Here is a 27,575-nt window from a genome sequence, read left to right as displayed (position 1 = left end):
TGACAGACCCCATTATTAGCTGGGTTTATTTTGATTTTGTAGGACTCATAGACCTCAGGTGCCTAATTAGTTAGCTAGTAGAGAAAGTAAGGCCAGCCATAGATGAGATTAGGGGAGAAAAGAAAAAAAAATTCAAAGGCAGAAATCTGTTTGGACACTGATAGCTTCTTTGGTGGTCTCTCTTCTTTATGGGATTGTATTCAGCATAATTTTTCTTTTAGCCAATGGCTACATCTTACCTTTATTATCTACCTCCTGGCAGCATTGCGAGGAGGGGGTTCCCTGGGTTGTGAGCCCTGGCCCGGTTACACTGGTCTTTCCCCACACTAACCTTCTGTGTGATCAACTCATGTTTTCCTTCTCAGTATCTCCAGATGGAGAGTGCCTGTGATCTGACAGCTCTGAATAATTGATACCCGCTCATGCTGAAGTCGAGTTTAGGTTTTGTGGTTCAGCAGGATGCTTTACTCTTGTTGACCTTAACCTTCAGAGGCACTCGGGCATTACTGAGAGATCAATAAAACTTACCCTGGCCAGTCTGAGAGGACAGGAGCCTGACAGAGAGTGATGATCAAGAGAAGAGGGAAGGAAAGATTGTATTCTCACCTGGGGAATGGGAAAAGGAGGGTGTGTGAGGCAGTAGGGGTGATAGGCTTGGAGACAGGAGCATGTGGAGTGGAAGAAAGACTTTTCTAGATGGATGAAATGAAACGTAAAGTGATAGGGAGAAAAAGGGGTCGACAAAGAAGAAAGAGTGTTAGAAGAATAACAAACAGGAGCACAGGGCAACTGAGGCAGGGAAGTACAGTAATGGAGGAGATTTATTCCATAATCCTCATGAATTGAAGTCTACAGTATGCAAAGCTATTCTATGAGCAGTCTCAAGGAACTCAAGATCCAATGGCAGCCAGACACCAGATGCCCTATAGAGTGAGGAAGAATCAAGTAAGGGTCACAGAAGGAATTTAGTAACTGTGGGGTATTTCAGGGAAGAGGCTTAATGTGTGAATGATAACTCAGTGCTAAAAGGGCATCTATACAGTATTTCGATTACTTATTTATTATTAATTTATTTACCTATTACTGATTATATTATTACATAGTACATTTTTTGCATATAACTATTTGTTATTTTTTAGTTTAATTATCAAGTAACTTTAAGGTAGGAATTATTTTTGTATTAAAGATGAAGAGATAGAAGCTTATAGAGGCTGGGTTTTTCAAGTAAGCTCATTGGGAATTGGTGAGGCTGGACTATGAACTTGTCTCTTACAGCTCTTAAGCTATGTGATCTTTTCACCATCCCAGGCTGCCACCCACACAATGAAACATTATACTGATTTATTCATAGGGAGGCATTGGAAAAATCTTTAGTGGACTATAAGCTAATTGAAGGTGGAGGCAGTGTCTTATTTTTTTCTAAATCTACCATGGCTAACATAGTAAATACTGCTTAAATATGCTAAAATGTTCCTGGAAACAAGGAAGAGATGGAGGGAGGCAGGGAGGAAGCAAAGGACCGAGAGGGAGATGAAAGAAAGAAGAGTGGGAGGGAGGGAAGGAATTGTATTTGGGCTGAATCTAGAAGACTAAATTGTATTTTCTGAGGATGGTTGTGGGCAGAAGAGCACTGGAGGTTGAGTAACGTAATCAAAAATACAGAGCATGTGTTTGTGTGATAAAAGAATGACATTTCATTCTAGCTAGCTTCTACACCAAAGACAATGGCGGAAGGCAAGATGGCTGAAACAAAATGAGTCCTGATTCATTCATTCATTCATTAATTCATTAATTCATTCATCAAATACCTTTTGAATGATTACTATGGCTGGGCATTGCTAAAAAGGCTTAGGATGTGCTAGTGAATGAAAATGTAAATACACCTGCCCTTATGCATCTTACATTCCAGTGTAGAGAGGTAGGCAATAAACATAATACATAAATACATTATACAGAATGCAAAAAATAGTAAGTGCTCACGGGTGAAAAATAGAGCCAAATAGTGGAATGAGATACAGGGACGTGGTAGATCATATAGAGTAAATTATTAGGAAGGTGAGATTTTAGTAATACCTTGAAAGAGGTGATGGAATGTTTAACATATCTGTCTAGGAAAGGAAATCTGGGCAGAGGGAATAGGCTGTTTAACAGCCAAGGACAGAAGTGAATGTGAGATATTCATGGAACAGCCAGAGGCAGGTGTGGCTAGGGTGTGGTGTAGGGGGCAAAGCTGGAGGGCAGAGAGGTGACATCAGTCTAGATCATGTTAGGCCTCAAGGACTGTCTCACCATGAGAGAAGAAAGGAGACACTGGATAGTAATTGAGCAGAGAGGTGACGTGTTTGAAAAGGGATACTTGTGTTACTACGCAGGGGAGTTGTGGCAGCAGAGGGCCAGTTAGGAAGCTGCTGAAGTGGTCCAAGCCATAGATGATGGTGAGGAAGGTGGCTTCAGTGGGTGTGCACCCAGGCCAGATTCTGGGTGCACTTAGAAGAAAGGGCCAATAAGATTTGCTGATGGATTAGATGCAGAGTATGAGAGCAATAGAGGCCCCAAGGTTAACTCTAGGCTTTTTGGCTAAAATTGCCAATATCTGGGCTGGGAAATATTGTCGGCAAAGTAAGTTTGTCAAAAGAGATCAGGAGTTCTCTAGTGCACAATAAGACAAGATGACTATTAGACATCCTAGTGGAGATGTGAAGGGGGCAGATGAATACGAAAGAAGTTGGAACTTAAGGGAGGCATCCAGGCAGCAGATTGACACTGGTAAGTCATAAGCACATAGATGGTGATTAAAACCATGAGGTTAGGAAACACTAATTTGAAACAATATATCCACCTCTGTGTGTTTATTGCAACATTATTTACAATAGCCAAGATATGAAAGCAACCTAAGTGTCCATTGTAGTGGGATGGATAAAGAAGATGTGTGTGTGTGTGTGTGTGTGCATAATATTCGATTCCATATATAATGGAATATTACTCAGCCATAAAAGAATGAGATCTTGCCATTTGTGACAACATGGATGGGCCTAGAGGGTACTGATGTTAAGTGAATTTCAGATAGAGAATGACAAATACTGTATGATTTCACTTATAGATGAATCTAAAACAAACAGGAACAAAAGAAACAGACAAATACAGAGAACAAACTGTTTGCCAGAGGGGAGGGGTTGGGGAAAGGGCGAAATAGGTGAAGGGGGTTAAGAGTTACAGACTTCCAGTCATAAAATAAGTAAGTCACAGAGATGAACAATACAGCACAGGGAGTATAGTCGGTAGTATTCTAATAATGTATGGTGACAGATGGTGACTATACTGATTGTGGTGAGGCACTGAGTCATGTATAGAATTGTTGAATTGCTCTGTAGTACACCTGATGCTAATATAACATGGTATGTCAATTATACTTCAATAATTAATTAAAAAAAATAACAGGGGGGGCGCCTGGGTGGCTTAGTCGGTTAAGTGTCCGACTTTCGCTTAGGTCATGATCTCGCGGTGCGTGGGATCGAGCCCCGCGTCGGGCTCTGTGCTGACTGCCGGCTCAGAGTCTGGAGCCTGTTTCAGTCTGTGACTCCCTCTCTCTCTGACCCTCCTCTGCTCACGCTGTCTCTCTCTCTCTCTCCTACAAAAAAAAAAAAAAAAAAAAAAATAACAGGGAATACATTTGTTCATGGATATGTATCCCAAGTGCTTAAAACAGTGCCTGACAGAACATGCTTAATAAATGTTTGGTAAATGTTAAAAAAAAAAAAAAAAAAAAAGGAAAATAGAAAACCCCATAGTTTTACAAGCAGAGAAAGAAGAGGTCTAAAAATCACAGATCCTCTCAAATGTTATGCCTTTGGTTTGAAACTCTATTTTTTGATCGATGGGGAGGTATTGATATATTTCTTTTGAGAATACGGTAACAAAATCTCAACGGGGCTTGTTTTGTTGGTGTCTTTGTTTCCCTGTTTTATCTAGAGGCCATTCTGGTAGCCCTGTGGCAGCTGGCCAAGGAGGACCAATAAGGCGGTTGGTGCCATGTGAAGGGATAATGAGGACCAGAAACAGAACCATGGCAGTGAGAATGGAGGGTAGCAGGGAAGAGGGGGAAGATAAAGGCAAGAAGGGACAAGACAGCAAAACCAATTTTCCTTTCACTCAGTTCAGAACAGAAATCACAGGATCGATAGAAAAGAAAACATAATTTAAACCTGAAAAGAGGATTTTGTGTTTTCTTTCTCTCTCTCTCTCTTTGTTTGCTGTTTTTTATTTATTTAATTAAGTTATTTATTTATTTTTCAGCGAGGCATGGCTATAGTGTATAATGCTTTACTTCCTGCGAGCGTAACTGACAGCAGGAGGAAGGGAAAATAGAAACCAAGTTATCAGTATTTCAGAAAACCAGGTCCTATCTGAACTGTGGAGGGTGAGGAGCTTGCTCTTTTCATTAATTGTTTAGCCTACTCAGAATCTGAGGAAGATTTTGTGAGACAAATAGATCTGAGTCATTCTGATAGAAAGATGGAAGTGGTACCACACCCCCAATCCCTTGGTAAATAATTGCAGTCATACTACCTCGTATAGGGATAGAATAAAAATAAAATGCATAAAGTACCTAGCTCTGCGCCTAGCACATAGTAACTACTATTTGGCTAATAAGAATGCTGTCTCCTTTAAAATTACCTTTATAGGCTTATCAGAATGAATCCTCACAGAGAACAGGTGAAGAAATAAGGGACCCCCCTCCCACCCCATTTACTGAAGTAACCAAGCCTTAACCAGGTGAAGTGACTTGCTTACATCAGAGGGAAGCATAACCAAGAATCAAACTGGTCTGCACGTGGAGGTCTGCTTTTCCACAGCATGCACCATCAGGAAACATAGGGACCAGGCCACTGAATGCCTGGTGTCTGGCACAGCCTCAGGCCCATTATGTGCTGTTAGACAGTTCATGATTCTCTAAACTCAGTGCCACCCTTGGCAACTGTTTCTTAAAAATATTGGGGTCAAGAGTGGTGGGCTATTGCTGCCATCTGCAAATGCACTCAGCAAAGTGAAAGGTAGGTTCCAGGGCTGGTGGACGGGGTAAAAATGGCCGTCCATTTCTTTGTCTCTTATCCATGAAGTATATCCCGTCTTGCCTGATCAGGATTGTGTCTTCCTCACAATGTGCATTTTGTTTTTGGGTGTTACTAGCTGCCCTCCTGTGTCATGGGAAGAATACAGTAGGCTTCCGAGCCAAGTTTATTGCTGGGATGTTTGATCTCTAATAGGGCACAGGTATGAAAATTCCTTTTTCATTTCTATAAATTATACCTATCTTCCCTCAAAGGCATTTTCAGTAGAGCGTTAGATGAGTGAACACACACACCTTTCCATTCCCTTAATTCTCCTGACTAAGTTATCTCTCCACTGTTTCTCTTACTGCACCTTGTGACTGTTGAAGACCATTGGTGGTTAAGACCCACCTGATCGATTTGTTTGTCAGCAAGCGAGAGGCCTCTACCTCTGTCCCTGAAACATCTGTAATGAAACACATTTAATTATAGGGCAAATACAATACAGCAGTAGGGCTTTTACAAATCAATTAGCATGCACTTCAAGATTAACAACAGAAGAGGACTAATTCTGTTTTCCATTTGGGTGGTAGGCTGTTTAAGGAATAGTAGAACAAAGGCCAAAGTCTTTGTGCAAGAATATTTAATCAGAAGTAAAGAAAGTTTACCCAGGTTTCCTTGTTTATTATGAGAGATGGGACATTCTGCGACCAAGGGAAATGCTCGAAGGGAGCCCACATCATCTAGGAGACCTTTCATGGTTTTTGTCTTCTTAACCTCAAATCTACCCCTTTCTTTTAGCCATACTCTGTATGAGTTATATGCACTTGTTCATGTTTCTCTGTAATTATTCAAACTATGTCTTCTTAACCTGTACCATTTGCCCATCAGCTCTGGAGGGCAGGGCCGTTTAATCTGTTGGCTTCAAGACTGAGTGGAGAGGGATAGGGCAGGGTGAGTCCTTCATGCCTCTTATGGATTGGAGCTGCACTGGATGTCAAGGGCTTTATTGTTTGGGGTTTAGTGGTATGTAATGTGAATAGGAGTACTTTAGAGATTGGACAGTTCTGCTGCTTTGAAGTTGTTTCATTATCTCTAATTTTGAGTACTTCACAGAATCGACACTCTATACATTTTGAAAATAATAGCCTGCTCTCTTGGCTGAAATTTCTCTCTAAACTCAGGGAACCTCCTTCCCTTCCTCCCCTTTCCGTGTTTTCATATTAGTATAAGGAAATATAGATGGCAATTCGTTTCTGAAGGCAGTGAAAGTAATTCTATAGAGACTTTCCCCCCACCTTATCACAGACAAATCATAACTGTCCTCATGCTTCCAGGTAAAGAATGATGGCGTTGGAAGGCACTCTTCATCGTTCCGACTTCTTGATGTGTTACCTTACCTCAGTTTCTGTAGGTCCTGGGATTCAACTGTGTATTTCCTGTTTCTTCCATGTTCTACTTGCCACGGAGCTTGGGATGAAGCACATTTCCTCTGGGACCCTCCATGCTGCACTGGATAAACTGTACCTCCACACACACTGTCCAGGTTCATAACTCCTGTTGCCATTCTTTTGCTAAGTCTAATGTCTTCAGTTCTCTTCGCTCGAAATCAGCCTTCCCCAGCTGGGCTAGTTGACTCCTTCCTGAAGATTTCCTGCCTGATTCCGGTTGCCGGGACCCCTAGACTAAGGCAGCTGTTGTTTAAATTACTGATAGTACAGGGTGCCTTTGTGGCTCAGTCAGTTGAGCATCTGACTCTTGATTTTGGCTCAGGTGATGATCCCAGGATCATGGGATTGAGCACTGCATTGGGCTCTGCACTGAGCATGGAACCTGCTGGGGATTCTCTGTCTTCTCTATCTCTCCACTGTTCTTTCTCTCCCTCAAAAAACAAACAAACAAACAAACAAAAAAATCCCCAAAAACAAATAACAACAAAAAACAAACAAACAAGAAACCAACTTAAATTGCCAATAGTCTTAGCTTCAGGGGTCAGCAATATTTCAACCTTGCAAACCGCTTGGCCGTGATTGGCATTCCAGTTCTCACACTTGGACTCTTCCCTCATTCTCCATTCCTAATCCCATTCATTATTCTTTATAATTTATATCACAGATGCAGGGTGGTTGAGGGCTAAGTTAATTGTATTCCTCAGTTGATAGCATACTGTCATTCCTGAAAAAGAGGATTGTAGATCCCTCAAAAATACTATTTTACTTTCTCCTTTATCTGAAGTCTTACTCTTGTTGTCTTTCTTCTGCAGTACCCCACACAAATATGTTTCATAAATCTCATTAAATGTGCATGTATCTTCATGAAACATGATGGTATATTATTACATGTGTATGTCACTGGTTTATGCATTCCCATGATTCATCAGGGCTCTTTCCAGTTCCACTGTATCCCAAACAGATCCACAAGAAACTTCCTCTTATACACCAGTGTGAAATTTTTCTAGGAAACAGAGCCAGTAAGTCATGGCATTGCTGGGTAATGGGACTCCACATGCTGAGCTGTATTAAGTGCTCCCATATTGCATTTTAGTATGATGTTACACATCCACACTCTCTAAGAGAGTATAACAGTTCCTATATGCACCTATCTTCACCAGCACTTAGTTTTATATAATTCTGGGTTACTGTTTTTTTTTAAAACCATGTTTATGGGTATAAGGTGATACCTTAATATTATTTTCATGTTGATTTCTCTGTTTACTGGTGAGTATAAATATTTCTTCATGGATTTCTTTGCATTGGGGGCTCTTCCCCACCCCTGTGTATGGCACATTCTTATCTTTTGCCTATTTACTTAAGTTTATTTATTTATTTTGCGAGAGAAAGAGAGTGGGGGAGGGGCACGGGGAGAGAGGGAGAAAATCCCAAGTAGGCTCCACGCTCTCAGTGTGGAGCTTCACACAGGGCTTGATCTCACAAACAAAAAGATCATGACCTGAACCAAAGTAAAGAGTCAGGCACTTACATAAATGAGACACTCAGGCACCCCTTAAAGTTTATTTATTTTGAGAAAGAGAGAGAGAGAGAGAGAGAGAATCCCAAGCAGGATCTGTGCTGACAGCTGTCAGCACTGAGCCCCAATGTGGGGCTCAAACTCATGAACCATGAGATTGTGGCCTGAACTGAGATCAAGAGTCACATGCCTAACCGACACAGCCTCCCAAGTGCCTCTCTCTCATCTGTTTTTTTTTTTTTTTATTAAAGTGCTTATATTTTTCTTGTAGAGTGCAGTAATTACTTGTACATTCTAGATATTAATTGTTTATTAGTTTTAGATGAAGAAATATTCTTTTTTTTTTCTTTTGTAAACTGTTACCTTTGTCAATGGTACATTGTATAAGGGTTAAGAACATATATGCCAAACCAAACTGCCTGCAAATCCTAGCTATGTGGTTTTAGTCCTCACTCTTCTGTTTGTAAAACGGGCACAATATAAGGTTACCTTATTTATTAGCATTTTCTGGGAGTAAATGAGTTAAAGTTTGTAAAGAGCTTACAACAGTAATAGACAAAATATAAGTCTTATATGTATTATTTATTTATTTAAACATTTTTTTAATGTTTGTTTATTTTTGAGAGAGAGAGACAGTGTGTGAGCAGGGGAGAGGCTAAGAGAGAGGGAGGCACAGAGTCCAAAACAAGCTCCAGGCTCTCTGCTATTAGCACAGAGCCCAGCACAGGGCTTGAACCCACAGACCGTGAGATCATGACCTGAGCCAGAGTCAGATGCTTAACTGACTGAGCCACCCGGATGCCCCTTTTTAGGTATTTTTTTAAATAAAAAAATTTTTTTTAGCTTTGTAATTTTACCTTTCACATTTAGGTCATTAATATGGAGTCCAACTTAAGATAATATAACCTCAATATAACAAATAACGGGGACCTAGCTTTGATTTTCCCGACGGTGGGAGCCAGTGTTTCAGTGTCATGTACTAAACTGTCAGTCATCCCTGTTGCTTTGTGGGGCTACCATTTTCATGTTGAGTTCCTATACATACTCAGTTCTTTTACTGAGCTCTTTTGTCCATTCCATTGGGCTGTTGTTCCTGGGCCCGTACCACACTGTTGTATTATTCTAGCCTTAATACTTATTAGGAGAGTTTTTCTTTCCTTATGCTTTCTTACTTGTGACTGTGTTCCTGCCTGGATCCCTACATCATTTTTCTGCCCACCTGTGCTGGCAGAGCACATGATAGAGTTTTCGTGGTTTCCTAAGATTCTTGGAAGCTATCCTGCACCAAAGGACTCTTAACATATTTTTTCCTTCCACTGTTAGATTATAAACCTCTAGGAATTATACCATTGGTACATCTTTTGTTTTGCTGCAAATTGTTAGGCATAGTGTCAGAGGCAGTTAATTAAGATGTTTTTAAGGATAAAAAAATAACACCACTTACTGTCTCACCATATCATTCTAAATGAAAGGAAGTCTAATGATTTTTGTTCACTGTGGAGTGAATTGTGAGTCCACTTTCTCATTTTGAACCCATCTCATTCAGAGAGCCCTAAATTACTGCGTACCCTCTAACGAAGTTGAGATGATTCAAACTGACAAATAATCAGACAGATAAATAAGCAAGCTGACTAACAACAAAAGCACTATATACTGAACAGTCTCCTTAGCTTCATGGTCTTGAGGACTCATGAAGAACTCTAAATTCATTTAAATGGACCCCAAGTTCCCTAGAGAGTACTCACCTGGCTAAGGCTATCTTCCCTATGCTACTACCTATAATTATGTCTGCAGGGTAATTCCATGAAAGGAACCGGAGGGGAAAAAAAAGGCCAAGTCTCATATTCCTCCCATTTCTTTTCATTGTTTTTGTCCTTTCGGTAGAGCACAGAAGAGGGAATTGAACACAGGATTCTGCTGTATTAACTCCAGCCTTCTGGGAATTCCAAAGCCTAGAATTCTTTTTTTTAAAAGTGTATTTATTTTGAGAGAGAGAGAGAGAGCGAGTGAGCAGGGGAGGGCCAAAACGAGAGGGTGAGAGAGAGAATTCCAAGCAGACTCTGCACCTTCAGCACAGAGCTTGATGTGGAGTTCTAGCTCAGGAACCCTGAGAATATGACCTGAACTGAAATCAAGAGTCAGACACTTAACCAACTGAGCCACCCAGGCGCCCCACAAAGCCTAGAGTTCTAAAAGTGGGACTTTCCCTTAGCCTTTTCCATGCAGCATGTAGATTCAGCTCAGCTCCTCACCCATCCAAGGGGAAACTCTTGTGGCTTTATTAGTGCTTCTCCTGTGAGTTATCCATCCCTGCTCCTCCACTCCACACTGGTGACCTCTTTATGGCTGGAGTGATGTCCCATGCTCTTCTGCATCTAGTCATGTTTTTGAAGAGTGACCCACAAAATAGACTTTTAAGACATATTTGAATGAATGAAAAAATGGATGAATGAATGAAGCATGATAGAATCCGGAGTGATAACTTTTTACTTACACCAAATATATTTAGTCTAGCCTCTTTAAAAAAACTGGAATCCTTTGCAGCTTTCATAGCATCCTGGAATATTTGTTCTATAAGTAACTTGAGTGATATTCAGCATTGACATGTTTACCATTTGCATGTGAATGCGTGCCTCTTTGCTTTCATGTTAATTAATTCAACAGGTATTGATTTAACATCTACCGTGAGCACAGTATAATGTCTGAAAGTGGTCCGAAAGATGTGGACTGTAATAATAGATCAAAAGAGGTGAGCATGAGCTCTTGGGTGAGATCCCCCAGGTTCTGATTTTGACCCTGTTACAAATTTGGAGAAGTCACTAAAATGCTCATTGCCTTAGTCTTTTTTTTCTTTTTTTCAGTTTTTATTTATTTTGCGAGAGAGGAAGAGAGAGCACAAGCAGGGGAGGGGCAGAAAGAGAGGCAGAGAGAACATCCGAAATGGCTTTGTGCTCTCAGCACACAGACTAAGGTGAGGTTTGAACCCACAAACTGTGAGACCATGACCTGAGCCGAAATCAAGGGTCATTCACTTAACCAACTGAGCCACCCAGGCCTTAGTCTTCTTATCTGACAAGGACTGTTTTTCTCATAGAGTTATTGTAAAAATATAATGAGATAACATGTGTGCAAAGCCTGGCACATTCTTAACATGTAATTATTAGGTACTAGAGTTATTACAGTTTAGCCAGCAAAATTCTCAAATTACATGGGGAGATAAAGTATAGTTGGCTGGGGTAGTTTAAAGTTTTGAAAAGGTTGAAGCATATCGCCAATAGTTTAAGTTATTTCTTCCTACATTGTGTCGTTTGAGCAGAGTTCGTAAACTCCTCAAAGGGGCCTCCCTACACTGAAAGATGAGTATTCTGCACTCAGTGGATTCTTTTCAAACAGGTTATCCGACCCATTTTATGCCTTAGGAAAGATTCAAATCGTATTGCTCCCTGTTTTCCTGACATCTTCAGGTAATGGGTGAGACTAAAATCAGGATTTTTCATGCTTACAGAAAGCCTGGTCCTCTATGTTTATAAACCACAAAAAGTTAAGGAAAAAAATCAAACCGGTAAGAAAGCTTCAATGCTTAGACCCCTGTGTGGATAAATTTGTCATCACCATGGGCCACGCTCCAGAGTCAGGGGAAGGTGAAGACGTGAGTTTGTGCGTGCCTGGCCCACACTCATGTGTTTGGGTGATGCCTACTATCTGTTTAATACTGTTCTTGTTTCATACCGTTTCAGCACAGCTCCAGACGGATGTCTTTTCTGAGCAGTTTCCTTCTTGTGAGGGAGTACACAGGTTGGGTTTGAGAGTCCTCAGCTTTCCGCTATTACACTTGAAGGGAAGAGGGTCACTAGAGTGGAATTTCAAGTCTCCATGGCCAGCAGGGAGAGGAAGAAGTTCTGCACCGAATTTCCTGTTGTTTATTTTGGAGAGCTCTGTGGTGTGCTCTGTGCAGGATTAGCCAGATGTGGGACCCCACAGGCCTCCTCAGAGAATCGAGTGTTTCCAGCACTGGCAGCCAAGTGTCCTTAGTGAGGCCAAACCTGTGTTCCGTGGGGCCTTGTTACCCTTTCAGAAGGAACTCAGTGGCCTTTGAATGCATTCTAAACATGTGATCGATGCAGTTTGATTGCTGTTTTTTTTTTTTTTTTAATTATTATTTGGAAAATCTTGAATGACTTTAACTCTGTTTTCAATATATATAATGGGATAAAGTTGAAGCAATGAGAGGAGGACCATGGGCGGGCTTGGACCTGGGATGGGTGAGGAGATGGAAGTGAGGTGTTCTGATTGTTACTCTTCTTTTTTGGTCTTGGATACCAGTTGGCCCGGTGAGAGGCAATCTGCTCCACTGGATAGCCATCAGTTGGCCCTTACTTCTGAGCTGCATTTTACATTTGACCATCTGCAATGTTCTCTTCACATTTTCTCTCCTAAGGGATCACTCATATGCCGATGTCTTCTTTGATTCTTCTTATGTTCCTTCCTGTTTTCTTTTCTTCTCTTTTTTTTTTTTAACTACAGGAGATGGGCACATTGGTTAACACATGGATAGCGTAGAAGATGCTTCTGTGTCTGTCTCCCCCACCTCTCACCTCCACCTGGTCTAGGAGTAACCACATTCACAAACGAATGGATCCAATTAATAGTCTTCATCATGCCTCTGTTTTACTAATTTGCAGAGGCAAACAAGCCAGTGTGGTGAATAGTATTTTGCATGGAAAAGAATCCCAGCAAAACAAAAAGAGAAAAGAGTCCCATGTGATAACATGCTCTAATTTCCATAATTCTGCTCCCTCTGGAGCATAGGTACATTTAATTTCTCACAACTGTTACTTAAATGAAGAGCAGCATGAGGAATACATGGAGAATGAAAAATATCCACGTGTGTGGGTAGTACATGGCCACTAATCTTTCCTGACATTTACTTTCACTCATGAGCACAGGGGTGACCAGCCCCACCAGTCCTAGATGCTGAAGATAAATGTCAGCTCCAACCATTGGAAGCTTTCTATGCATACATGCATATTGGAAATCAAATATAGTTGGCATATCACACACTGAGGCTGCGGTGCCCATTCTTCAGAAGTGCAGTGATTGCTCCCTGCCATTCCACTCACCACCACCACTCGATAGAGCTGGAAAATGGTAGAAGAGCTTGCTGTTTTTTTAATGGAAGAAAAAAAAACAACTAAGCTTAACAGTTTTCACATCATATGCTTTGGTGCTAGGCTTTGTCTCCCCACGTGTTGTGCTGCCAAATTTCCCAAGAGCATCTGCTCTTCCTATTGTGAAAACAATGCGCTGGGGTATGTCATGCAAGGGTGATTCTACCTCTGCCAGATAGTTGTGTACATTTTAATTGTCCTCAGATTGGGCTCTACCAGTTACTCAGGTGCACACTGCTTCTTCAGCCCTAGGCAACTGAAGTCATAATATTCATGAGCAATTGCTTCCCTCACGTAAAGGAAAAAAGGGTTTTGGTTTTCACGCTAATTTACTCTTAACCCTGAATATAAAGCCATTTGAACATTGTACTTGGATGACATGGTTAAAGCCTTATGCGAATATATCCTGTAAGAGATTAGATTGTAAAAGAATGTCAGAAAGAGGACACTTTGTTTCTTTTGATGATATACTATAAATATATGATGCCCAATGAGGATGTAAAGCAAGAACTTTTGTAATCCAATGCAGTGTGAGTTGCTTTCAGGAAAAAAAAAAAAAAAAAAAGCAGAGGGGGGAAGTCCATTCTCAGGAAACCATTAACGATGCTGTCTACTATGATTTCTGATATGTAAGAATGGCCCAAAATAAGTTATGGAGAAAATCAATCATGAACTAAAGATAAAAGAATATTAAAATGATACTTATAAAGTCAGGAGGTACTATTAGTGGGAGCAGCTGGAGTGATGTCTAAGGAAAAGGGTCCTTCTTCAAGAGCTGTCCATGGTCAGAAGGAAAGAAGGGAGCCCTGTGAAGTCAGGCTTAGATGTAACTTCTGGAATGTTAAGAATGAGAGCACGAATCATTTTTTTTTCAGTTATGATGAAAGACTGCTTCAAAAATAAAGATGTGTTTCATTCTCTTGAATATGAAGTATGAATTGTCGATGGAAGAAATAAGAGCATAGGTTGGAAAGCCTGGGCAAAATCATAATAAACTGAACCTAGAAAGCTCAAGGAAGTAATATTTTATCTTATCACATATTTTCCTTCAAAAGAGTAGTAGACTCAAAGACTGTTTACGGTGAAGGAGCCTTTAGAACATATAGTCTGGTTGTTTTCAAATGGCTTTGGTCATTTGAACCTGTTCTGGACAGAACAGGTCAGATAGAATTTAATATTAAAACATTAAAGCAAACAAAATGAAGGGAAAAAATAAGTTGGCCTGCTCTGGCTAATGAGCTGATGAGGTTTGAGGCTCTTCCTCTCTGCCTATATCTGCCCTGGAGGCCCCCACAGCAGAACCTCAGGGCTCCATCGAACAGGTTTAGAGCCCTAATTTTTCCTGGTATTAGCTCCAAACTAGGCTTGTGGACTACGAAAACATGTTTACTTAGTTTAGTAAACTTGTAATGCTACTTATATAACCCAGAGCTTGGAGAATCGCATTGCACATTAGCACATTGAAGGCTGTGAGGAATCCTTTGGTTTTTTAATGCATTAATTTATGTTTGACCTAGTTTTTTTGCCTGCATACTTGAGTGTACTTGACTGGGGAACCCTTTCATCAGAAACACCTATTAACATCTGTGGCAAACAAGTCCCCTAGAATGTGACTCAGGAAACATAAATTTTGGTGGGGTTCTGGTCTAATTCCCTTATTTTTCAAAAGTGAGCACCAAGGCTCAGAGAACTGGTAAAATAACGTGGCTATGGGTGACACAATTGGAAGCATAGTTAGGAATCAGTTGTAGGACTCTTGAATCCATGAAGCTAAAGGGCTTTTCAGATTTAGCCTCTAATATGTCTACATATCTATGGGCAGGTAGCAATCATTGTCTGTTCTGGTCCCGGCTTTACAATGTAACAGAGAAAGTCAGGATCACCCAAACTCTAGTAGAAAATTCCTCCTACTCTGCCCTGGTTTGCTTACTGGGTGCTACATCAATTAATTTCTCTGATGAAAGGAAGAGGTAGGGCTGCCCATTTTTAGATATTAGGACATGCTAAGACAAATTTAAACTAAAGGAAATGTGTGATGACATTACTAGCAATTGGCGTAGTAATTTCTTAAGGTTTGATTAAACCAGTGTGCATTCACAACCCTTTGTAGTAATTGAAGGTGTTTTGCTATGTTGGCATTAGTAATTTGGTCAGACCTCTGGCCAAGATGAAGTATAGCCTATGTGAGCTATGGAGATGCAGTGAAATGGAGCTTTAGAATTCTCTCAACTGCCTGTGCTTAATTAAGATCTGATCAGGCAGCCTCTCTGTGGCCATTAATTCATTGTCTGGTAATCCAATAAGGTGTTATTGTTTGAAGCTGTTTGAGAGACACTTGCCTTGTTATTAACTCAAAGGTGCCCAGAAGGAAGCACTAAGATGACATTCTTTCTGCCCAAAAGAGGGTATGTATGACATTGAAGGATATTTCATATCCCCTTTCGACAGTACTTTTCGCTCAGATATTATGGTTCAAACATTCATAAATCTGTGGATGTGATAATAGAACTAGTGACATGCAATTACTAAATGACAATTAATGACAATAGCTATTTGTGAATGGGTAGGGCTATTCTCTACAAGGGACTCATTGTTCATTGCACATATTGACTAATATAGATGAGCAGGTGGTGAAGGAAAGGTAGCCTTATAACTTGATTTTCAGTGAGTAAACTGAGTCATATTCAAATCTTCCCGTATCAATATACAACAATTAGTTGTTTGCTGATTTGATACCACATGTTTTAAAATTAATTGAAGAGGAAGAGGAACTGTAGGGAAGTAGAAGTGAACATTCAAGGTATTATTAAACTTATTAGATACCTTAGTTACTTCTACTCCTATATTGTTAAAATAGGAATTGGTAATATTTGGTAGCCAGATCATAAACAGTAAGTGAGCTTTGGCAAAGTGATATCTGGCATATCCAGGTTAAGGTTCATTTCCTATTTCTCTATAGAGTCTGAAAGATGTTGGATTCTATTGTCAAGTCAAATTTGGCCTGGGTGGTGGTGTTCCATTGGTCCTGCTAGATATAACCAATGTCTATTTGCCAAATTCCTACTTGATAATGGAAATTTTAATTAAAACCAGGAAACCTAATTGTGTTGTCTCTCTTGATCCCATCCAAACACCTCATATTGTTTTATGATTACTTACAGCATTTTTTAAAAGGTTTTTTTAAAGTTTATTTATTTTTTTAAGAGAGGAAGAGAGGGCACCCATGCACAAGTGAGGGAGGGGCAGAGAGAGAAAGAGAAAGGGGGGAGAGAGAGAGAGAAAGAGAGAGAATCCCAGGCAATCTCCTCTCCATGCTCAGCATGAAGCTGGACCATGTAGCTTGATCCCATAACTGTGAGATCATGATCTGAGCCAGAATCAAGAGTTGGACACTTAACTGACTGAGCCACCCAGGTATCCCCCACATTTAAAAAAAAGGAAAACTACTTAAATTTTACTGAGTTCTATATAGAAATCAAGTGAGTTTTCATTACACTTTCAAATGGAAGACACTCCATTATTTTATACATTATTTCATTCCCAAGTACTTAATAAATACATATGATGTAACAAACAGTGTGCTGAGTCTTGAATTTATTAAGAGAAAAACCTTTGATTGTGGCTCTTCAGGTGCTCAGTCTGATGGTGAAAAAGAGGCAAACACGTAATTACAATGTAGAGTGATAAATTCTGCAACAGATGCATGAGCAAGTGACAGGGGTTTTGGTGGGAGAGAAGAGCAAGAGTTATTTCTTTTAAGTAGATTCAAGAGTAAATTTTCAAGACCAATGTATGGATATCAGAATGAGAATCTTTATCATTATGGGAAGTGCTTTGTGCTATAGACCTACTACCTGTCATTATTTCAAGTTGACTTCATAGTTGTATAGTTTGCACCTTTGACAGGGGAGAGGGGAATGTGCATGTGTGTACATGTGTTTGCATGTGTGTGTGTGTGTGTGTGTGTGTGTGTGTGTGTATGAGAGAGAGAAAGAGTGAGTGTGTATGTGTTTATAAGTTTAAATAGCTTGATTCTTTTACAACCTCCATAACCCCAACAGGGTCCATTTGTTTTGACATAAGGAAGGGAGATACGGTTTGGCATGTAGTAGACATTCATAAATATGACTTTGGCCTTAAGTGTAAGGTAGACAAGTCCAGAACAATGTAAGCCCATTAGTAATGGTGTGATTCTTTTTACTCTGCATTGCACAAGGCTACCTATTGAGGCCTAGAGAAGAGAGAATTAAAGTTTCCTGACACTGTGTCCAGGTAGCCTAGATTTTAAGTAGACAACTGCTTTTTTTTCCAACTAAGAAGCTCCCATTCAGCTGTGTTAGACCACGGAGTTTTCTGGTGAACTGTGTGATACCAGCAGGATGCCCCCTGCCATCATGTCCCTCAGTCTCTCGTTAGGCTTGGGCTGCAGTGGTCTTGAGTTTCTGCAAGCACTTCTCCCTCAACCAAGGGATGATTCATTGGCATGAAGCTCCGAAGTGAGTAAAATAAAACACCTTTATGGAAATGTTCTGCTCACCCTGTGTTCCCAGGCACCTCTGCAGTTTCTCTGTGGCAAGAGAAGATGGGAGGGGACACACATCATCTTTGTGGGTTTGTTTTTTTTTTTCCTCCTCTGTTAGCATATCCAATATTTCTATGCTAAGATAGGACTTGAAATTTATTCCAGTTCATTTCTGATAACCCTGAATGTGCTCTAAGGGGGCTGGAAAAGAAAGGAAGATAAACAAAAAATTACAGCTTGCAATTATGTCAGAGACTGCCCATATGTCTGAAGGGACAAGAAGTCTATGAGAAACTATTGAAGATGGCGAACCAACACTTTCAGACAGCAGCAGTGTCACTATACAAAGGGAAGGCCTTTCTGTTTGTTTTGTACAGAGAAACTTGCCCTGATTGGAGAAGAGTTTGGGATTCTCCTCAGGGTGGGGTTTCTTTGTTAAAATGACTTAGAGAAGACATAGAAGTAAGAACTTAAAGAGAACCAAGGAGCGTGGATACAGTGAGCTAGGAGACGGAAAGGAGGAGCCATCTCTTGGATGGAGGGTAAGGAGGGGTGGGATAGAGTGAGCAGATGGGGAAATGGAGCAGATGCAATTGCTTCTTGAATTTGATGCAAGAGAATCTGCCCAGAAGAGAGGGTCCTCCCAGCCAGGGGGATCGCCTTGGAAAAACAGATTGTCTGCTTCTCCAGTGCATGTGCCCTTTAAAGCAAGCAACATTGTGGACAAATAAAATGAAAGAAAGGGAGGGTGGAATAAAGGGGAAAATTATTATAGTCTTAGATTATTTTAAAAAGCAGTGATTTGGGTTCTTTTATTCATTACACATCATAAAGGACCCAGGCTGTGTTGCCCATGGTTTTAAAGTCTAGGACCCTATTAAAACCTTTCTTGTTAGTAATTCAGCCCTTTGGAAAACTTACTAAGAAAAAAGCCAATTTAATCAAGGCAAGATTTAACACAAAGAAAGGACCTGATCTTGCCTTTCTGCAGAAAAACTTTCAGGATCAAATGGCTTATGATTTTCATTTACCTAAAGAATCCCTGTGGAATTAGCAGTTGGAGGGAGGGGGTCTTTTCATTTGCTTGCAGGGCACACCCAGATTCTGTTTCTTCACACTGAGTCCTGACTGCTTCCTCAGCTCTACAAAAAGAAATAAGTTTTTAAAAACCATGGTGCATGCAAGAAAACCCAAGACCATAGGCAAAACAAATCTACTTAATATCTGAATCTAGTTACAGATTGGTTGGTTTATCTTGACCCTAATAGATCCCTTTCTTAATGACCAGTAGTGTATCTTCGATTGCCAAATAGTAGTGTGGTACAGTGAAGGGGGTTGCTGGAATCAAGAGACATAGGTTTGAACCCAACATCTGCATGTTCAATCTCTCTAAATTAAGTAAAATAAGTTGTCTGAGCCTCATTTTCCACAACTATAAAATGGAGGGTGCTGTATTGCTTTTATTTAAAAAAAAAACGAAAACACCAAAACATCTTTGAGTTAACTCAATATAAGTTTATGTCTTATTTGCTAAACAGTCTGAGTGTTTCTGATTGTTATTGAGAAGTCTTGCTCTACACAGTTGCTTAGGGACCCAGCTTAAGAAAGATTGTGTTTTCTTGAAGACATGACATCCAAGGGGACCCAAAGTATTAGTTGCTAGCCAGAGGAAGAGGGAAGAGCACAGAGGAATACACTTGGTGGGGGGGTTTAAGGGTCATAATGGAACATGTCATTTTTTCTCACTTTCCTTTGGCTAAAGTGCAATCACTAGGTATACCTGGGTACAGAGCCTGAGAAAAGGAATCTATCCTAATACCAAGAAAAAATGGGGAATGGATATTGTCATACTGCTAGCAATCATACCTACGGTATTTTCACCAGATACCCATTTATACCCCTCTTCACATGTTTAGAACATACACAGGCCCAAGATAGACAACTGAAAAGTCAATCCAACTGTTACATCCAGGTCAAAGTCCATGATATCTTGGTGATATTTACTTCCTTTATGACCAGACATGGCTTTCTCATGCCAAACTAAAAGGATTGCCTTCCCTTATTCTAACACCCTATGTAATGGGATCGCAGGACAGGGTTATAGAAGAAAACATTTGGAAAATTCGGAATTTTGAAAAGAGTGAAAATAGAGATACAAAACAGTGACTGGGTTGTGGTAGTGTTGACGCCTTTGAACTGGCAGCTGGAGACATTCCTTACGTAGACTCTCATTCTATTCTCCAGAAGGAAATTTCTTGTCTGTAGTTGCCTGGGAACTCTACCCACTGGGTAGCTCTTTCTTCAATATCTTCTACTACCTCATCTAAAGTGGTCATTGTCGAACACATCTTCCTAGGGGCTGAATGGCATATGTGTAGCTCATTTTCTGTGAGTGAATGTTGGAGAGCTTGCAATTGTCTACAGTCACAGGCTCTCATTGTTCCTTTGGTTACACAATTCCTTCAACAATGCCATAAACTTCTCTATTTTTTTGTTCAGGCAAATCCATTTGCCACATGAAAAATATCAAAGGCATAAATGGCTATAACTCTAAAGCCTACAGTATTTCCTTTTGTGCCCATGCTCATCTCTTTCCACTTAATGTGGCTACATTAAGGTGATCTGAAAGAAAAAGCTTGATAAAGAAGGCGATGGCCATAATTTGGTATTTGCCACTAAAGTGTGTCCTTTTGTCCAACTGAGAAGTCTTAATGGTCCATAGCTTCTTAGAATTATTTTCTATCTTCCCGATATTTGGGATCCAATTCAGTTGGCTTTTCCAAAGCAGAAAGGCCTCAAATTTCTAGAATCAATCTTCCTCTCTTTTTCTGCATCTTTCTTAGTCTTTCTTTCATTTTAATATTGATTAAAATATTTTATTAAATTGATTTAATATATTATATTGTATTTAATATTTATAATAATATGAAATATTATATTAATATTGATTGAAAACCGGTACATTTTTTCCTGAGCTCATCTCTTTTTTGTAATCATTTGTGTAAACAGAGAGGAGTAATTAAGACACATAAACATTCTGACTTTTTCTATCCATTTTTTTTTAGACTTGTGAGCTTGGTTGGCACTTAGTTGGGCTTAGAAATTATCAGAAGTGACAGTTTTACCAAATATCTGCTATTCTGCAACTGGGATTGCCAGCCTTCTAGTTTACACTATCTGTTTCATTGACATCTATTGCTCAGCTACAAAATCCATTAACATATATTTTTGGTTTATGCCAAAACTCTGCTCCTGGTACCAATTTCAGTATTAATTAGGGTCATACTAGTTATCACAGTAAGTAAATACCCAAATACTTGTGGCTTTACAATAGGCATTTATGTCTCACCATTTAACAGATCTGTATGATGCTATTGGTTACAAAGTGTGGGAGGCTTTGCCTTGTGAGCTCAATAAAGGATGCTGCATTTTGGAGGCTTTTTTTAAAGTTTATTTATTTATTTATTTTGAGGGAGAGAGAGAGAGAGAGAAGGGAAGGGGCAAAGAGGGAGAGAGAATCCCACGTAGACTCTGCAGTGACAGTATGGAGTCTGATGCGGAGTTCAAACTCAAGAACAAGTGAGATCATGACTTGAGGTGAAACCGAGTCAGATGCTGAACCAACTGAGCCACTCAGGTGCCCCTGGGGCTTTTATATCTTCAACATATGACTTCTAAGTTGGACATGGGTATCAGCTTTCGGCTGGGGGAAGGGAAGACACAAAGCAGCCCATTAAGGAGGCTTTAAAAGCCAGGTCTGAGAAGTTATGCATGGCACTTCCACCTTCATTCCCCCAGGTAGAACTTGGTTACAGCATCACACCTAATTGCAAGAGGTTGGGAAATGACATCTAGTGAAGTGCCTAAGAAGAGAACACAAGTTCTGTTGAAGAGCCATCCATGTCACAAATACCCACCACATCTTGTGGTAAGGATTCTGATGGGCTGTATGCAAAGGGCTCATCATGATGAAAACACACTTAGGTACTTGGTAAGTGTTTGTTCTCTTCACCTCCCTGCTCACTCTGAATGGCTCCCAGGTTATCCAGTGAGCACTCAGGAAGCAGACTAAATGACTCAGTGTTCGTTGTTATTTCTTCTCTGAACTGGGGACTTTTGAGATCTGACCTTGTTTTGGACTAAACTATACTGAATCTCTTTGGGTCTGATTTTCCTTTGAATAGAATCATCTCTCAGGAAACCTAGACTGTTTTTCAAAGAACTCCATCTGGTGTATTGGAAACTGTTTCTGAGTTGAATCTTGAACCCTGACAGGCCCTTTGGCCACTCAAGATGATGCCCCTGAGGACATGTCAATGCTGGCTATTAACATAAAATAGCACATCAGAAGTTAGATGAAAGTGATCTGCTATGCTGATTTTTACATTTGCTGTGCCGACCTGTAAACATACCTGCCTTAAAATGTACCTTACACAAAGTCTTGATTTTCTTTTCCCCAGATTTTACATCACTTTACCGACTTCAGGAACAATGATAAAGGACCTGTTTTTATTCCATTTCATTTCTACCCTTGTTTATAATGTTTGCTTTTCTTAACCCTATATTCCTTTTATTTTTTCAGTACAGTTCATTTTTTCCAGATTTATTGAAGTATAATTGACAAATAAAATTGTAATATGTTTAAATCATACAACACGATTGTTTGACATATGTATACATTGTGAGAAAGTTTTTCTCTCTCCTGGAGTTAATTAACACTTCCATCACCTCTCATATTTACCTCTTTCTTTCTTTCTTTCTTTCTTTCTTTCTTTCTTTCTTTCTTTCTTTCTTTCTTTCTTTCTTCTTTCTTTCTCTCTCTCTCTCTCTTTCTTTCTTTCTCTTTCTTTTTGATAAGGCCAGTTTGCTACCCTCTTAATAAACTTCAATTATACAACACAGTGTCGTCAACTATAGTTACCATGTTATACGGTAATCCACATATTCATCATATACATGAAACTCTATAGCATTTTACCAATCTCTCCCTATATCCTCCATCTCCTAGTCATTGCAAGCACTTTTCTACTCTCTGTTTCAAGGAAACTTGATTTTATTTATTTATTTGTTTATTTCTCTATTCATTAATGGATTAGGGTTAGGGTTAGCAAGATGTTTAGTGTTATTTTGAGAGAGAGAGATGGAGGAGAGAGAGAGAGAGACTGACCATGAGTGGGGGAGAGGCAGAGAGAGACTCTCAAGCAGGCTCTGAACTGTCGGCTGATGTGGGGCTTAAACCCATGAATTGTGAGATCATTACCTGAGCCAAACCAAGAGTTGGATGCCTTACTGAATGAGCCACTCAGGAGTCCTTTACATTTAACATTTCATTTTTTAACATTTTTAACATCACATATAAGTGTTACCATGCAATATTTGTTTTTCTCTGGCTTATTTCACTTAGTGTCATGACCTCCAGGTTACCTATGTTGTCACAAATGATAAGATTTCCTTCTTTTTGAAACTAAATAATATTACATTGTGTGTGTGTGTGTGAGAGAGAGAGAGAGAGAGAGAGATTGGGGTCCAGGATGGGAAGTAATGTGCAGCCTACTGGAAGAGGAAAGAACACAACCCAGAAAAGGTGCAATATCACCTAGAAAATCAGGTAGCAAATCTCCATTTTACAGATTAAGGGAACGATGCTCTAAAAGACAGACCTATTCGTCTAAAGTTAGATAACTAACAAGTGGTGAAAAGAAGATATTAATCAGGTCTACACCAGTGATTTTTAAAAAATCTACACCAGTGATTTACAAACTTCTGTATATCTATCTATAGAAATAACCATATTTTAATTATAATGTTATACAGGCAGGTGCTTGCACATTTTTTTAAAAAAATTTTAATGTTTCATTTCTGAGAGAGAGAGAGAGACAGCGTGAGCAGGGGAGGGTCAGAGAGAGAGGGAGATACAGAATCCAAAACAGGCTCCAGGCTCTGAGCTGACTGTCAGCACAGAGCCCGACACGGGGCTCGAACCCACAAACCATGAGATCATGACCTGAGCTGAAGTCAGACGCTTAACTGACTGAGCCACCCAGTTGCCCAGATGCTTGCACATTTGTATTTGTACATACTCAAACAGAAGTATTTACTTTCTTATGTGTGAAACATTCTAATATTTCCTATTCCATTCTGTTCTATTCCATCCCACCTCATTCCTATTTCTTAATTTTGTTTTGACGCATTAAATTGTTTTTTGCAGCAAAACAAATGGGTTGAAGAGCAGAATTTGAAAGTATTTGCTCTTTGTCCTGTTCTCTGGTGTTGAAAGGTCTGGGGCCCCAGACCACATGCTAAGCATTTGGAAAGACTTTATCGAGGAGATAACATTTGAAACAGGTCTTGAATACTGGATTGGTTATAAGGAAAATATTTAAAGTAGTAAACATTTTACCCAGCCAAGCAATAGTACTTATATAATTTAGGTTTCTATCAAATAACCCAGATTCTTGGCATTTTATGATGTGGCTGAAGGAAAATAAAAATGCTCTAATATGTGGCTTTCTTCATAATAATAATCTATCAGTCAATCCCTCTGTCATTGTCATTCACTTGGAAAGTAATTACTGAGCTGTAGTTATATATTAGGCAGTGGGTTCAGCACTGAAAACATAGACGTCTTCAGCATGTTGTTTACGCTTAGGGAGCATATGTTTGAATGTTTCTTTCCATAAGCTGACCTGGCAACTAATCCTTTGAACTAGGGGCATTAAATTGTATTCCCCGGTCCCTGGGGAATTGGTGTTCCTCTTACTTGGCTGTATGCTTGGCATGTGAGAACAGTATTGCTTTCTCTTTTCCGCCATCTTGAAATAGCATTTATAGTTAAAACGCAGCCATTCATTGTGGCCTGATGACATATTGATTGCGGTGGTGGGTTTCCTTTGTTAAAAGCGTTACATGTGAATGATGGTTCTAGACATGGTAAAGTAGGTTTATGGGTTTTATCATCTCTTTATCATCTCTTTTGCTTGAGATCAGGTTTTTTTCCCCCAAATCAGAGAAATGAAAGTTGCCTTATCCATTTAAATCAGGGATTCTCTAGAGAAGTTGATAATGTGTGGATCCCTGGCCACTATCTTTATTTTAACAGTGTTCTGGGTCTGATGAATTGATTGCCAGAGAGGTTAGGAAACTGAGCTTAGGCAACAAGGCCTGACAGGATGGCTTCAAACAAAAGCCCCCCCCTATTTTACATAGACTTTCAATGACTAAAACATAATACCCAAACCATTAATATATATTTCCTTATTTTAAGCCTATAGTAATTAACTTGCATTATTTTGGAATGGATACATGACAAACTAAGTTATATAAACACAGAATAAAATAGAAAAAATATCACCTTTCTGACCCTGTAACTCTATCAGTAGTGACCTAGAGCATTCTGTATGCTTTTTTAAATTTGTTTATTTGTTTTGATTTAATTGATACGATAGAGTTTATTGGCACTGTGGTCAATCACTGAGATATGGTGCTAAAGATGCTGCTGCTGATTCCCTTTTATATTTTGGACTGAATGTCCTTTAAAGATAACTCTGTGTTATATGCCTCAGGTTATTTCCAGCATTGTGCTTTATAAAAAGTAGCTGCTCCAAGCACCTGGGTGGCTCAGTCAGTTAAGTGTCCAACTTCGGCTCAGGTCATGATCTCATGGTTCGAGCCCTGTGTCAGGCTCTTCAGGCTCTGTGCTGACAGACAGCTCAGAGCCTGGAGCCTGTTTCAGATTCTGTGTCTCCCTCTCTCTCTGATCCTCCCCTGCTCATGCTGTCTTTCTCCCTCTCTCTCTCTGTCTCTCAGAAATTAATAAAACATTAAAAAAAGTTCACAAAAAAGTAGCTGCTCAAAAAATATACTAAATTTATGTGGAAACTAATTTGACAATAAACTATTTGTAAAAAATATATATATATATACTAATTGACAAATCAGTATCAACTAATACATCAAAACAGAAATTTGTAGTTTATAAAACACTTTCATGTACATTTCATCATTTGATTTAAAAGAATCAACAGCATTTTATTTAGTAATTTGTTCTCACAAAGTTTTTCCAAAGTATTCAACTTACTCTTCATAGAATAAAATTACAATATTAAATCACAGTAGTTATACATGACATACAAGAAACTGATTCTTGTTAATTATTCACATAACTTGTGGAATCAGAAAAATGCTAATGTGCTAAGTATTAGTTTAATGATTCTGGGCTTTCACTATGTTTTTTCGAGGAAATAGAGCATCAGTGAATCTGGTGGATGTTAAAGTAAAAAATTAGTTGAGATGTTCTAAGGTGCATTAGTTAGCTTTGGCTAAGTTATGTTGCAATAACAAATGTCCCCAATATATCAGTATATCAGTGGCTTATAAGCACAAAGTTGACTTGCAACTGTGTGTTGTCTCTCTCTCTTTCTGCCTCTCTCTGTGTCTCCATATATATATATATATGTAAGAACAGTATTGCTTTCTCTTTTCCGCCGTCTTGAAATAGCATTTATAGTTAAAACTCAGCCATTCATTGTGGCCTGATGACATATTGATTGCGGTGGTGGGTTTCCTTTGTTAAAAGCATTACATGTGAATGATGGTTCTAGACATGGTAAATATATGTGTATATATATATATGTGTGTGTGTGTGTTTGTGTGTGTGTGTATTGTATATGTATATGGTTGTGTGTATGCATATATATAATATATATGTGTGTGTGTATACACACACACCCATGTATATACACAATACACACATATTTATTTATTTACTTATTTTATTTAATTATCTACTTATAAGTGTGCATACATGCACACACGCTCTAGCTTATTTTCTTTTATGCATGTTACAGTGTGTGTATCACACATATGGAATGTGACTTATCAGGTAACTGAGTAGCCCACCCACTCTAAAACCAAACAAAGATTCAAAATGAAATACTCTTACTTTTTGGAATAGAACATGTATATATTATATATATACACACACACATATGCATGCACATAAGTATATGTTTATATAACATTATTTATTTCCATATTTATAAAAGTATATGCACATAAACATGGATACACATACACTCAAATTTATTTATTTAGTTTTTGGACCAAAGTCTGAAGGAGTCAGTTTTATTTAAGATGTGCATCTTGCTCCAGAGGGAAAAAATGGCAGAACCACATGACGACTCTTAAAATTTCCATTTTACAGTGGCATTTGAGAGTTCTATTCCCATTGCATTGGCCAAAGTAAGTCAAATGACCAAAAATAGTGTCTGTTGTGTAGAATGTATAGTCTTTTGATTGGGAGAAGCTGAAAATACTTAGAACAATAAAATAATATACACCATACTGTTATTTTTTGTAGTTGGAGTATTGAGATCTGAACTTTAGAATAATGAATCTCACATTGATTTTGGTCCCCTCAAGTAACCATACGTTTGGCAGAATAGATGTTATTCACTGTGTTTTACAGGCAGAAAAAAAAACTAAGGATAATTTTTTTTTAACATCTTCAAGTCTCATAGCTGGTAAATGGCAAATTCTAAATTTAAACTGATCTAAATCTGACTCTCTTTTTAACCTAAATCTAAATCTGATACTCTTCATGGCCACGCTATATATGTGTCTGTATTATGTCAGAAACTAGAATGGAAAAAGAAAATGTCCCAACTATGGGATGCTGGAGAATTTGTTTCTAAAATTTCATTTACATATTTCATATTCCTTAAGGTGACCGATATTGAGCCGAAGTAGTTTCTTCCATCTGGGGATATAATCATTATTTTATTCAGATTCTCATTTTTGCATATACATGTATGTGTGTATGTCTAAAATCAGGCTCCTTCTGTCCTCTGCAGGACCTTAACAAAATATTCT

At 39.1% G+C, this 27,575-nt stretch overlaps 1 protein-coding gene across 4 annotated transcripts in view; it reads left to right on the top strand.

Moving 5' to 3' along the window:
* Positions 1–27,575, top strand: part of NTM (neurotrimin) — a 406,021-nt gene that overhangs the window by 58,991 nt on the left and 319,455 nt on the right. The window lies entirely within an intron of this gene.

This window comes from Hyaena hyaena, unplaced genomic scaffold (genome assembly GCF_003009895.1).
Source record: "Hyaena hyaena isolate Hyena2069 unplaced genomic scaffold, ASM300989v1 scaffold_305, whole genome shotgun sequence".
NCBI classification, from domain to species: Eukaryota; Metazoa; Chordata; class Mammalia; order Carnivora; family Hyaenidae; genus Hyaena; species Hyaena hyaena.
This window is presented reverse-complemented; position numbering and strand designations above follow the sequence as displayed.